This window comes from Megalobrama amblycephala, linkage group LG4, assembly GCF_018812025.1.
Source record: "Megalobrama amblycephala isolate DHTTF-2021 linkage group LG4, ASM1881202v1, whole genome shotgun sequence".
Classification (NCBI taxonomy): domain Eukaryota; kingdom Metazoa; phylum Chordata; class Actinopteri; order Cypriniformes; family Xenocyprididae; genus Megalobrama; species Megalobrama amblycephala.
In genome coordinates, this window is record NC_063047.1 from 24,410,481 (window position 1) to 24,425,324 (window position 14,844).

Sequence of the window (14,844 nt, forward strand, 5' to 3'; positions counted from 1 at the left end):
AAATCTGTTCTGTACTGCATACGTGCATGTGATGAAGGGAGAGCAGCGGTTCAATCAATAGACAGTTGAACACTGACCCTAAACAACAAGGACAGAGCAACCACCCCAATATTCACATTAGTGGTTCAACATCAACAGGGTTTTCATTGATTCATCACATTTGGTTCCCCCAACCTTTAATATTTCTACAATATTTGCAATCTAAAATACTTGTTTGAGGTTTTTTAAAAGCTTTCTTAGTTGAATAGAGATAGAATGACACGCACAAATTTGAGTGTTTGTTTGTTGTACTGTACAGTACATCTCAATGAAAGTAAAAGTAACGTACATGTGTACACGGCGCATGTTCACTTCACCACACGAAGAAAGCACGCACATGCGCACCTGTTTTACAGCAAATCACAGCGGCAATATTACAGCTTGATAAGGAAGATATTGTAGCCTGGTTTCAAAGTATTTTTCTTTATTGAACATAAGCAGTTTATATAGACAGTTTATATAGCAGTTTTCCTAGTAATCCATTAACATGCACTTTAAAAGGCATTTTACACATTAAAAGATTGGGTTTCTTATTTTTTATATATATAAAACCAGGTGAACAAAGGATATGAAAACAAAAATACAGCTGTTAAAATGGGTTATAAAACCATTTGATAAATTTCATTGCAAAACCATTCGCATGTTTCATTTCAGAAAACAATGGACACCAGTATTAAATGTCAACTGAAGCAAGTGTTTAAAACAAGCTCAGATCCGAAGCATGAAGAATAGATAGGTTCACTTACACTGAATGCGAGGAAACCCCGCTCTACTAATCCGTTCTTATGCCACTACTGTTACGTCTGCGCATTTCTCTGATTCCGATCTGAATTCGCGCATCGCTTCATGGACCTTAGAGGGAAAATTCTGCGGGATCTCTGGCTTCTGCTCTGTGTGCTGGAGAGGGAACTTCCCATGGGATAACTGATAACACCTCCTTACTCACACGCCCCATTTAAACAGATAGAGCTCCTTTTCCCACATCAAACTCCATAACATTTTAAACTTTCCAGCGTAACATTTCCATGACTCTTTCATTGCCCGTAGTTTCTAATAAGACACATTTTTCAGATTAAATCGGTCATTAACAGCATTCAGTTGTTATAGCCCAAATGATGTAGCTGATTAATTAGCTACAGTATGATTTATTAGCTATAAATATGCACACAAATTACATGTGATAATGATCTATACATGCGGTAATCAGCTAGAAAACACTTTAGGAAAAATAATCTTAAAAACAAATGTACTTCTATATGAGTACCTGTTTTTTTTTTTTTTTATTATTATTATTTTTTTTATAGAGACAGATGTGTGATTGAAAGTAAAAGGAAGGGTGCAGGGTCCAGGACACAAAACTTTCTCTGATCTATTATTGTGTGCCTAGCAAAAAAGGACATGACATCAGGACTAAAATATGCAAAACAAGAGGGGGGGAAAGCACCGCAAGACAAAATAACGTTAGAGGGAGTCAAAAGGTCATCCAGACGTGCACTATAAAGGGGTCTCACACACTTACACACAGATCAACTAATACTAGTAATATATTAGTTTCATAACTATCAGGTGTTTTAGTTTGCACTAACACAATAGCCCCAGGGTCTCTAATCTTTTTCAGGCCAAGGAACCCTTGGTGGAAAACAGAGCAGAGCAAATATTGAAATATTTTGTCATGATGCCACGCCATTTATTAATTAATTTTACTCAGTACATTATAATGTGAGATAGACAGTAAAACATTTATTTTTTGCATGGTTGAAATGAACTTAAATTAACTTAGTATTATTAATTGTATGTCTCTTGAATGCGTTCTTTGGATTTTTCACAATTATTTTGAGATCAAACAATAATTGTCGGATCTTCTGCAGAACCGCCGCAGACCCCATTTAACCCTCCTGCATCAGACCAACGTTTCCATCAGGATTTTGAATGACTAGGTAGTGAAAAACCGACCTCTCTACCGTTTCATTTTTAGTTCATTTTGTGTATAAGTGAAAGGAAGAGGATATGATTCAGCTTTCACGCAAACGCTTTATACACAATCTCCTGCCCTCGCATTTAACATTAACACACGGGCCAAATGGACAATTTCACAGTTATATCATGGCAGAGAAACACATAGGCGGAGGATGCCAGCCTCTCCATATGCATATAAAAAGGAAATAAAGATGCAGTTGGTGCCAGAATGGAAAACAGAGAGTGAAGGATGCTGGGAAAAATGCAACACAATGACAGACTGAGGGAAGACAAGTCATTCTCAAGAGAAATGGGCTAAATGTGCTAAACGGCAAACAAATTAGCCTTGGCCTGAACAAATCCTGTCTGTATAAAGCAATACCACACACACACACACACACACAAACACACACGCCTTTGTCTTATCACAAGCAAACAGTTGAGCCTTTGGTGTTTACTGGGCATCTGGTTAAAGGCTAACTAAAGGTTGTTCTGGACTGGCCACTTCCTTGTTTTAAACACACACACACACACACACACACACACACACACACACACACACACACACACACACACACACACACGCTCAATGACTTGCCAAGCTAAAAGCGATTATGGAACATAAATCTATGATACTGGTCTTCATGCTTTGGACAACTACACAAACTGGAAAATCCTCTTAGAAGCTCATTTACATCTAGAAAAACTACATAAAGAATCACTTATCTGATTACAGCTGTCTCCTTTTAACATTTGTATGTTAATGTTAAGTTAAAATAATACAACAGGACTGTAGTTTGAATATGTTTAAATGAAAGTGTCACTATTTTTTCATTCAAGTGTGTGTAAACGTGTTTGCATGCAGTGTCAAATTCATGTGAAATCACACAAGGCTATTTTTGCACTCTAAAGCAATTTGTTTCTTTTCTAAAACACTTTTCTCTGAAACACTTTTTCTATGGATGAAAACAAAGAACATGCACAAACATGCAACCTTGGAAAGGAAACATTCCAGACAAGCTCTTTCATGCCCATGAAAACATAAAAAGGAACAAGAGAGAAAGAAATGGAAAGAGAAGGAGAAAGAAGCAGGATGTGATGAGAATGAAGCATAAAGTCCTCACTGACCTTCAACAAGAACAGGAATTATTGAGAGAACAGACATGACAAAGAGGTGGATTTTTTTCATCCATCTGGCTTTTTTGAATGAAGACAGAAGAGTGACTTCTGTAGAGGCCCGTATATAGATATACATGGTTTGTGAGGGCCATCAGCTGACACAAAGTGCACAGTCTCTGTTCATTCACTGTTGTTTGACAGCAGAATGCTCTGATGAACTACAGCATGAAGAAAAGACAGACTAGCATTGAAGATATGAGGGGCGGTGAGTGATCTGAGATTTTTGAGTGTGATTATCCTTTCCCTTACAATAAAGGTAAGGTCACATTTACCGTTCGGTGAAATCCAGTCAGAATCGAGGAAACATTTCACCATTTAGAATTTACAGCATTGATCAAAAGGATGTTGCACTATTCTGAATCTGAATCTGCACCTTTTTTTGTACCACGCCTTTACTAGTGTAAATAGTGATAGATACTATGTAAATGTTAGTGTAAATGCTAACATATGGAATACAATTCAAATTGTGTAACATAATATTATAAAACAGTATATAACATTGTATATAAAGTAACTGTATATAATTTAATATTATATTTAATAATTTATTATGAAATATTTATTTAATAGCATACTATTATAAATGTATAATATTAACAATGTAATATCTTAATATCTAGATTCCGATATCAAAAACGAATGCACATGCTCTATAGTCCAGGCTACTTTTCCGGCATCCAAATTGCATTATTTGTACTTTTGTTTTGTTCCACCAGACTATTAAGGCCTGTTAACACCAAGGATGATAACTATAGCAATAACAGTAAAGATATACTGTGCGTCCCAATTTGCGTACTTATGCACTATTCTATGATGTTTTTAAGCATAAATAGTGCAAGTAGTTTGTTCACACTGAAAATTCCAAAAAAGAAAAAGTTGTTCCACACCCGTAAGACCTCCGTTCATCTTCGGAACACAAATTAAGATATTTTAGTTGAAATCCGATGGCTCCGTGAGGCCTACATAGGGAGCAATGACACTTCCTCTCTCAAGATCCATAAAGGTACTAAAAACATATTTAAATCGGTTCATGTGAGTACAGTGGTTCAATATTAATATTATAAGGCGACGAGAATATTTTTGTGCGCCAAAAAAAAACTAAATAACGACTTATTTAGTGATGGCCGATTTCAAAACACTGCTTCAGGAAGCATCGGAGCACAATGAATCAGTGTGTCGAATCAGCTATTCGGAGCGCCAAAGTCACGTGATTTCAGCCGTTGGCAGTTAGACACGCGATCTGAATCATGATTCGATACACTGATTCATTTATGATCCGATGCTTCCTGAATCAGTGTTTTGAAATCGGCCATCACTAAATAAGTCGTTATTTTGTTTTTTTTGGTGCACCAAAAATATTCTCGTCGCTTTATAATATTAATATTGAACCACTGTACTCACATGAATCGATTTAAATGTTTTTAGTACCTTTATGGATCTTGAGAGAGGAAGTGTCATTGCTCCCTATGCAGGCCTCACGGAGCCATCAGATTTCAACTAAAATATCTTAATTTGTTTTCTGAAGATTAACAAAGGTCTTACGGGTCTGGAACGGCATGCGGGTAAGTAATAAATGACAGAATTTTCATTTTTGGGTGAACTAACCCTTTAAATACCCAGATGCACTAAATTAACGGAAAAAGTGTGGAATGTCGCACTTTCCATGCTTTAATTACGTAGCGGAGGGAGAGGGGGTATCAGACTCCACTGTTAAATGACAAAATAACCTTATACAATTCACGCACTACATGGATGAGTACATAGTAGGGGTGTGACGAGATTAAATTGTGATGAGATTTCTCTTCAAGGCGAAAAGCAGTCTCGTGATAGTGTGAGGGTGAAATTGAAAGAATATGCCACTGCTACGTTTACATTATGCCTCTACTGTCTTTTTGCTTTTTATAGAAATAAAAAAACATTTAATTCAGTTGGATAACGGTCGCCGCCGCTCCCTATTCTCAGAGTACGCGCGATCAAGAAAGTGAAAGTAAATGCGAGCGCGTATTCAAACGAGATGTCAATACCCTGCATTTAAAAGCGGCTCCCTGATGCATGCAAATGTCTCTCAATATGAAAGCTATCTTAGGCTGGGCTGTGTAGTTGTAAGCATCTCTCAGCTCTGTATCATGTTTAAAGAAAAATTTGGTCTCTATTTGCACTTTGAATATTGAGAGAGTGCTTTGATTATGGTTGCACTTATTGATTACACCTAAGACTAAAAAAAAAAACTTATTTATTTTTATGGTAACACTTACAATAAGGTTTATTAGTTAACGTTAGTTAACTTTACATGAACTAAGGAAGAACAATACTTCTACACCATTTTAGTTAATGTTAATTTTAACATTTACTAATACATTGTTAAAATCAAAAGTTGTATTTGTTAACATTACTTAATGCACTATCATGAACTAACCATGAATGACTATTTTTATGTTTAACTAACATTAACAAAGATTAATAAATACTGTAGCAAAGATATTGCTCATTGTTGATGTTGGTTAATACATTAATGTTAATAAATGAGACCTTATTGTAAAGTTTTACTATATTTTATATTCTTTATTTCTATGATCAATTTGTGGAAAGGAGTTCAGAACTGGAGGTCAAAAGTTGAAGCTCATAAATCTTCATGTACAGTAAGGTCTGAAGAGACTCGTATGAAATCATACAGGAGAGAAGCCAGTTTGCAGCAAAACTTTTTACAGTGCTTGAATATTGTTTTTACTGCATATGATAATTCACACTCAGAAAGTAGAACTGAAATGACATTACAAGAAGATTAGTTAAAACATTTCAAATACACCTGCAGATTATTTTTCTAATCATGTATTTCATCTTTGAGGATTTCTTAAAAATACTGTGTAAAAATCTTGTCTTGTTCTCGTGAACTCAATTTTGTGTCTTGTCTCGTCTCGTGAGCTACCTGCCTCGTCACACCCCTAGTACATAGTGCACAAGTACATAGTGTATAAATGCATAGTGTATAGTGCGTCATTTGGGACGTAAGTATAGTTCTAAATATAAAAGAACAGAAGAGTCCACGCCACAACTATAACAACATGGCACAGTGAAATGATATCATAGGACTCACTTTCAGAACAATTTTCTTTCAGGCTGATGAACGATTGACACACGAACATTGACAGCCAATCAGAATCCATCCTGCTTTAAGGAGCTCAAGCATTTAAAGTGCCAGATGACAAAACTGCAGAACGTGCTTAGAATAAACAGAAAAATATCATCTGCTTATGTGGACGGCTAATATAGTTATCTTTATAGTTATGTTCTTGGTGTGAACTGGCCTTTAGAGTACAAATAGCTGTATCATTTTACCCACTGTGAATAGTAACATTTTTCCTCTATATACAGCTAAGCTATTGCTTTGGAAATAAAAATGATTTAGTTTTTTGCCATGTCAATAAAACACATTAAACTGAAAATGATTAAGATATGAAAAAGAGTTAAAATTGTACAGCATGCTTCATTTGTCTGTATTTGTCTCCTCTCTCTCACTCTCTTTCATATGTGCGATTTAAAAATTACATAACCGTAGTCGGCTACCCTGCCCAAGCCAGGCCATTAACAATGCCGTACGTCCATCTATTCATCTCTCATCCCTCACTCCCCCTCTCCCTTATCCATCCATTCATCCATCCCTCTATCTACCTGCCAGGAAAAGCCGCTTACCCACACACTAGGCCAAAAGAGAAGATAACATGAGAAAACATACATCCACACACATACACATGCCGGGACAGGCTGAAAATTTACATACAGGACATTACATGCAAAGACATCCATTACCAGAGGTGCTAGTGATTGCTTTATTGATGAACTGGAGTGAATATTCCACTGGAAGCTGGTCATTTGTGGCATGAGTTCCTGTAACAGCACTGTAAACTAGTGGATCTCAACTGATGGTTCCGAAAATGGGTCACAGGTCTGTTCACAGACAGCAGCGAAAAACTCAATAAATAAATGCAAATAATAATGTGCAACTAACCATATAATTGTGCATAGTTAGGGTAGCAAAATATATAAGCATATGCATGTTTAAAAAGAAAGGAGAAACGCCTCCCATATCTGTTGTTGTTTTTGATATTTTGGCACAAAATGTTCATCTGCCACTTGGTAAACACTAGCCAAATTACACATATGCCAGCATATAGACAGATTGTGACACATGCCCTCATCCCCCTAAAAACATGAAGAAAGTATGCAAGGTAAAAAAAAACAAAAAAAAAAACAGACTACACTGAATACAAGTTAGCTTGCAGCAACAAGGCTTTTTCCAAACACAATTTGTTTTGTGCTTTGAATTAATGGCCGTTGAGCATGGAAACCTATTTTTGCCTCAGTGGAAGAAAATAAAAAAAACTAAAAATGTATTTCTCAGAGTTTACAATAGGAAATAGTCTCATTGTGAAATATCAAGTCGCAACTACCCTTATTTATATATTTGCTTGTTTCTTTATATATAAAATTTGTCTGAGGCTGAAGAGATTTTAGTTGAGAACTTCAAACCAATGAATTCAAAAGATATTATGGTAAAGGTATTATGGAAAATATTTTTGTAGCACTTTACTTAAAGCCTTTATGTATAATTCATTATAAAGGTATTCTTGATGTTCATTATAATGCATTCTATCTATTCATAAATAATTATAACCAAAGTTAAAATTGGCAGATTGGTTGTTTGTCGTGTTTTAATGCATTATACTTTCTAAAGGTTACGCCTAACTATTAACTGTGGTTACAATTATTCATGAGACCATACAATGTATTATAAGGTGCATTACAAAGCATAATTTTTTCTGTTTAATGTTAATAATTTTGAATATTTCTGTACCAGTACATTTTATGGTAATATTAATAAATGTTACGTTTCTTTTTATGTTTAAGTACAGGAGTGATAGACATCTTCGGCACAGTGTTGGGTCACCAATTGTCCATTGTAAAATCTGGGTCTCAGAAAAACCATTGGAGAAGCAGCACAGCTGTAGAGAAAAGCTCTCAACTCACAGCACAAACATATTTTATTCATGTTGCCACTTAAAGGGACAAGACACAATGTGAAGGGACTGTGACAATCTGCCAGTTACTGTCAGCACAACACAAGTAAATCGGCAAATGTGTTTCTTGGACTGTACCTATGAAAAAGCAGCACATGAATGCATTGAAATAAGAACAGTTTTCTGGTAAGATCTGATGTAAGCTGCTGCTAGACAATTGATATGATGACTATTTATTGTTTTAACTAGCAGAAATTTCAGGAAAGAATGCCTGCTGGAGGTTTCTTACAGAAAAAAAAAAAAAAAAAAAATGGATGGATGGATGATAATAGATGATTTTGAACTGTGGGCATTTCTCACCATCTTTCTTTCCCTCGACTTGTTTGTCAGTCCTGGCCGCATTCGTTCCTGCCGCGTAGGACAGGAATAACAGCTCTAAAATGTCTCGATAAGATTCCTCCGTATTTATCTTGATGCATAACACTTACAAATATGGTAGCATTCCATTCTGAGTGTGTCCTATGTGCTATAGCACAGATCAGACAAAATAAACTGTCTTTCTATGCCAGCACTTAACATGAAGCCTTTCCGTCCATTGGAAGTTTATATTCAACATTCACCTCTGAGACGCTCTGGTCAAGTTGAGCATTCTGAGGTGACTCTCTCCTGAGGACAAGATGCCCTATACCACCCTCCTCGTGTTCCAGGAGACCAGAGGAGTAGACACGCCTCAGCGGCGCACAACAAATCAATAGACGAGAGAGATTGGTCATGACAGTGCAATTAGAGAGCGACTGAGAGAAAACAAGGCAGGGGGAACAAGAGATGGGCTTGATTTGCAGTATCTACTGCAAGTTTAGAATACATTTTTGTGCACTAGACTGTTTTTTTCATTGTCTTTTTGTATCCTCCAATCAAACATTATCGGTCTTTAATTTTCCGTTCCAGCACCGCTGAAGAGATGTCGAACAACAGCTGGTACTGAGGAGAAACTCTCCTCTCTCCTCCTTTTTCACACAATCTCTCATTCTCTCTCTACTCAGTTTGGAGGTGTTTGTAAAATAAATACATTTGGCTTTCCTTACACATTCTCTGCTTTAATACAGGAACTTTCCTGTATTATTACAGGAACACATAAAGGGCTTGAGTTGAATGAAAATTAATTTGGATTTCTTATTGATTTGGTTTTTAACTCTGTGTTTATCATGCAACTGAAGAATACAGTAACTGTGTGTAGTAGAAAGTTTTTAATTATATAATTATATAATATGCTCCTATAAACAACATAAAATACATATACACACACGCACATATATACATATACACACACACACACACACACACACACACACACACACACACATTAACTAGCTTAACTGAAGTAAAAATAATAATAATAATAATAATAATAATAATAATAGGACCAAATCACAATGTAAACAGCAAAATGTTTTGTATTAACAAATTGTGGTAAATATAGAAATTATTATATTATATTATATTATATTATATTATATTATATTATAAACTATTTTAATTGAAGTAAAAATTATTATGACTGCATGAATTCAAGGTTTGACCAGTGAATGTCAATGGCTTTTCCATGACCTTTCTAGTCATTTACGATTATTGAATAAGGATGTTAAAAAATGATTTTGATTAAGAAAAATCCATTGGAAAGATCTGACTCAGTGAATGATTCACTCACAAATGGACATCACTTTAGCTTGCAAGCAACTCTGACTCCATACAAACACAAGACCTAGAAAACACAACTTCAAAATTCCCTGGTATTTCCAGGTTTTCCATGACCGTAGAACAGTCAGTTATGTTCCACCAATGACAGTAATTTTAGGAGCAGATTAGGTAGAAAGAGCGCCTTGATGTAACAAAAAAAAAAAAAAAAAAAAAAAAAAAAAAAAAAAAAAAAAACACCTCACTTTCTACAGATGATATCCAGTTGCGTACATTTCACAATTGCATGGTATGTGGAAGTTAATTAATCATTAATCAATTTTTAAATCTATAAATCCAGGGAGGGAGGGAGACACAGGTGTAAGTGCCTCATTGTCATGAATGAGTTCAGCTGTTCAACTGAAATATAATTACAGACACACACATACACAATCTGACAGGCTGAGATAAGTTCATAACCTCAGGTCATAAAAAAAAAAAAAAAAAAAAAAAAAAAAAAAACATCCACAAGTGACAGACAGTCAGCGATGAACAGGAATCGTCCTCAACGAATCATTTTAATTACCACAAGAATGACACACCCTCCATCACACAAATAAACTTTAAATTGAAGCTTAATATAATCAGATGCAGCTATTTAAAAATCCTAATGCAGATGTGTTGCTGCTGGCCACAGTGACTCCACTAAAATGGCATCAGAATTTAACCACATGAGTCCAGTGACCCAGAACATCTAAATGTGACCAACATCCCCCATCACAGACATTGTTAGAAACAATTACAAACAAAGACATTACAAAACAGTCCCACATCACAGCATGTGAATATATGAGTGTGTGTGAGTGCCTTCTAGTTTGCATAAGCATATTATATTTGTGAGAACAACATGAAAACAGTCCAAGCCAAAGACTCAGGAATCAGACTGATCACTCACCAGTCATCATGTGAATTCAGCGCAGCAGTCACACAACGGAGAGAACGAGGAGATAAACCTGAAGGTGTAGGGATCTGTTGGGCAGTTCTCACAGCTCCATTTTTATCTTTTCCGGTGCTGAGCGCTTCCCTCTCCCTGCTTCCCTCTCTCACTCAGTCAGCACTGAGCAACCCAACCGCTGCCGGTTGTTTTCTGGGGAAGGCGGAGCGGAGAAAAATCTCTCTCTCTCTCTCTCTCTCTCTTTCTCTCTCTCGTTCAGCCCTTTTTTTCACCCCCCATTCACTCTTTCTCTCTCTCTACTGCCCTCTTGTGCTCTCTTAGTCTCTCATCCTCCCTTTCCTTACATATTTTTCCACTGTCCTACTTCCTCTGCTCTCTGTATCTCTGTCAGAGTTTGTGTGTGTGTGTGTGTGTGTGTGCTCATATAAATGGTTTTACTCTCTCCCACAGACAAAACCAGACAAGCACAAAAATAAGAATCTCATATGCGTGACTTTGTTAGTCACATGACTCCCTTTCATCTCAAATCAATACTCACAGATGGCTGTGACAGGGTACACAGCATATAATCAACCAAAACAAAATTTCCTCCAATACTAAATAAAAGGCATAATTTCGTAAGCAGCCCCGGCTTTGTCAACAGTCATCTTCCAGACTTAAGCTCAGAAATCAGCACGCAAACAGTCTGTTCACAGCAGGTCTAAGCCTGCTCTAGAAAAAAGTTTTCCAACTCTTAGCTAACAGTTTGGAGACCGAAGACTACACACTCATTCTCATTCAAAGGTTTGGGATTGGTATGAATAAATATTAATAAGTTTTGAAAGAAGCCTCTTATGCTCACCAAGGCTGCATTTATTTAATTAAAAATACAGTAAAAATATCGTGAACTTAAATTAAAATGTCAGTTTTCTATTTTCATATATGATTTTTTTTTTGGTAACACTTTAGTATAGGGAACACATATAAACTATTAACAATGACTTTTCCCTCAATAAACTCCTAATTTACTGCTTATTAATAGTTAATTGTTAAGTTTAGGTATTGCGTAGGATTAAGAATGTAGAATAAGGTCATGCAGAACAAAGCATAAATATGTACTTAATAAGTACTAATAAATAGCCAATATTCTAGTAATATGCATGCTAATAAGCAACTAGTTAAATGACCCTAAAATAAAGTGTTACTGATTTTTTTAATTAATACATAATTTTGTTTAAATTATAATTTATTCCTGCGATGGTAAAGCTGAATTTTCAACAGCCATTATTCCAGCCTCCAGTGTCACATTACCCTTCAGAAATAATTTTAATATGCTGATTTACTATCACTTTTGATCAATTTACTGCATCCTTTCTGAATAAAGACAAAAAAAAAAAAAATCTTACTGACCAAAAATTTAGTAGATTAAAATAGAGGTCTACAAAGAGGACCCGAGGACCCGGGACCCGTACGGGTTCGGGTCTATATTTAAAATGGTCAGACGGGTCCGGGTCGGGTCCCAATCTATTACTTCGGTTCCCGGGTCTGTTTAACATTGCGTGTATACCCGAGCCGATTGGACTCGGAGATCACCCGGCCATGTTAGGAGTCAGTCAGCATTGTGCGTGTGTTCTGTAACTTTCAAAGTATGAGCCGGGAAATAAGGTGAAAAAAAACACGAGCTTCCCCAGCCATCAGAAGCAGAGCGAAAGTTAATGCAAGCGAACGGTGATCATCGAGTTTTCCTATTCCTGTTGTGTGCAGGAAGTCTCAAAAACTTTAGCCTTGCACATTCACATTTAAATAACATATTTCAAATCATTAACAAAATCTGAGATGAACTATCACATGAATGTTTTCTATGACGCTCAAAATACGTTTAAAATCTTATGTTCCAGCTAACGCGCATGTGCAGTCTCATGCGAGCGCAATTTCTTTCTCCTATTTTTATAATATTATGAATAAATCGTCTTGTTACATCTAAAGTTTTGGTCAGACTCGGCTCAGAAAGCACAGAAATGATCGCAAATAAGTAATGCTAACGTCAGCGGCCATGTCACTCAACAAGCAATCGTTATTAGTTCAAAAGGGCAAACTGTCAAAGTTATTTTATTATATGAGTTGACTCGAGATGCAACAAAATGCAAAACTGCAAAGTCGCATTAGTCATCGTGACAGCAAGTGAACTTTTAAAACTTTTAAAACTATTGGCAAGTGCATCACAGTCAGGTACAAGGGAGAAGGCTACTAACATTAGGTAAGACAAAACTTTTTATTGACTTATTAATAGCAATTTGCTGTGGAATAGACCTATTTGCCAATCGGGTCCAGTCGGGTCTGTGTCTTCCCGGCTGGGTTCGGGTCCAGCTTTCAAATAATAGACGGGTCCGCGTTGGTTCCGGGTAGTACATTATGGTATTTCTCGGTTCTGCACGGGTCCAGGTCCAACTTTCAAAATAATAGTCGGGCCCGGGTCGGTTCCGTGTAGCACATTTATGGGTCTCTTCGGGTTCGGGAATGAATTTTTGGACCCGTGAAGACCTCTAGTTTAAAATAATAATGTAATATAAACTAGGCCTATATTTATAATGCATAGTTCTAACGGCAATTTATAATTTGAAATAGCTACGTTTGAAGTTAAAACCAATCAATAAGAATTACCTTTTGTGTTTTGTTCCTTAATGATTCAGAGTTTGACAAACTAAATTAACTGATTGAGTAAATGATTCAATGACTCATACAAAGACAGTGGTTACATCAGAAATAATAAAAAGGTAGGTTCTTGTCTTGAAAAAAAAAAAGTATATTCTGTATAGTATGAATGTGTGTTAATAATGTAATTTGGACATGCTACATTTGTCATGTTGTCATTGTCACATGAACTGACAGCATCAGTTGCATAGCTTCATTGCCATTCACTAATCCTCCCCTGTGGCCTCATGGAATAGTAAAGTGTCCATTGAATGCACACTAAAAATAATAGTTCATCCAGGTACTTTTGCCTGCAAACTCGGACATACTACTCTTTTTGTCACATACTGTTTTATTTTCTTATACTAGTATATAGTAAATAGGTATCTGATTTCAGATACAGCCAATCACTTGTTTTATTCCTCAATGAATCATTGTTTATTCTGATAACTTAATTATAGTAACTCTTTATTTAAGTACATTACAGAACATCACTTACACAACAGAACACAATTTAAATTCATCCAATGTATTATTACTGTGCGAGAACAGGAGACATTTCAGTTCTAAAAACATCTTCCTTATTTTAAAGCAGTTTTAGTGCGTTCACATTCAATAAAGACAGCCGATTTTGTTGTCCAAGCAGACTCAACGGCCGTCTTTGAGGCTTTATTAAAATCACTCTTCACAAAACATACGTATTGAGCTTGACAGTTTGATTAAATGTGGCTCTAGTTCAATCTTCATACTTCAGTCTTTCCTTAAGAATTAGTTCCTGTTTTACCCAAATGAAATTTACTGAGCAATAAAGCAACGCTGAGATTTTTTTCCCCGATATGACAGTTTCCTTGACAACATCACCTCTTTCCTGCTCAGGAGGGAGTGAAACGAGGATACGTGAGAGAACAATAAAACAAGCAGAGGTAAAATTGACACAAATGTTCAAATGCTTTAATTTAGATCTGACCCTGTAAAGTCATTAGAATCTTTGAGCGTTATCTGAGAGCATCAAATAAAAAGCTGTGTCAGTCTAGGAAGTTTATTAAAGTTAGTTTGTGTCTATGACAAGACTTGTGTGTCTATGAATGTGTGTAAGGAGAAAAAAAAATTTTTTTGTTCCAATCCCGTCCATGTCTTTTTGTGACACTCTCTGTCATTTTAGTATATGCTACCCACCATGCACATACACTACACTTTCCTTCAACAAAATACTCTTTAGTAGTTATCTTGTATCTTGTAGTTTTAGCTTTAAAAGTGAACATATCACGGTAAATAAAAAAATAAAAAAATAAAAATACAGATACAGATGTAGATATACTATAACTTCTACAACAGAGCTCCTGACAAGTTCTTGTC

The 14,844-nt window shown here is 35.9% G+C and overlaps 1 protein-coding gene across 10 annotated transcripts in view; it reads right to left on the minus strand.

Moving 5' to 3' along the window:
* Positions 1–14,844, minus strand: part of dab2ipb (DAB2 interacting protein b) — a 179,479-nt gene that overhangs the window by 48,720 nt on the left and 115,915 nt on the right. Inside the window, exon 1 of one of the 10 annotated variants that reach the window (XM_048188500.1) lies at positions 10,819–11,173. The exons of 8 other annotated variants lie outside the window; for them this stretch is intronic. The gene's annotated coding sequence lies outside the window, so the exon portion shown is untranslated. Of the gene's footprint in view, positions 1–785; positions 1,011–10,818; positions 11,174–14,844 lie in introns of those variants that run through there. One more of the 10 variants, XM_048188501.1, reaches the window with a different exon arrangement.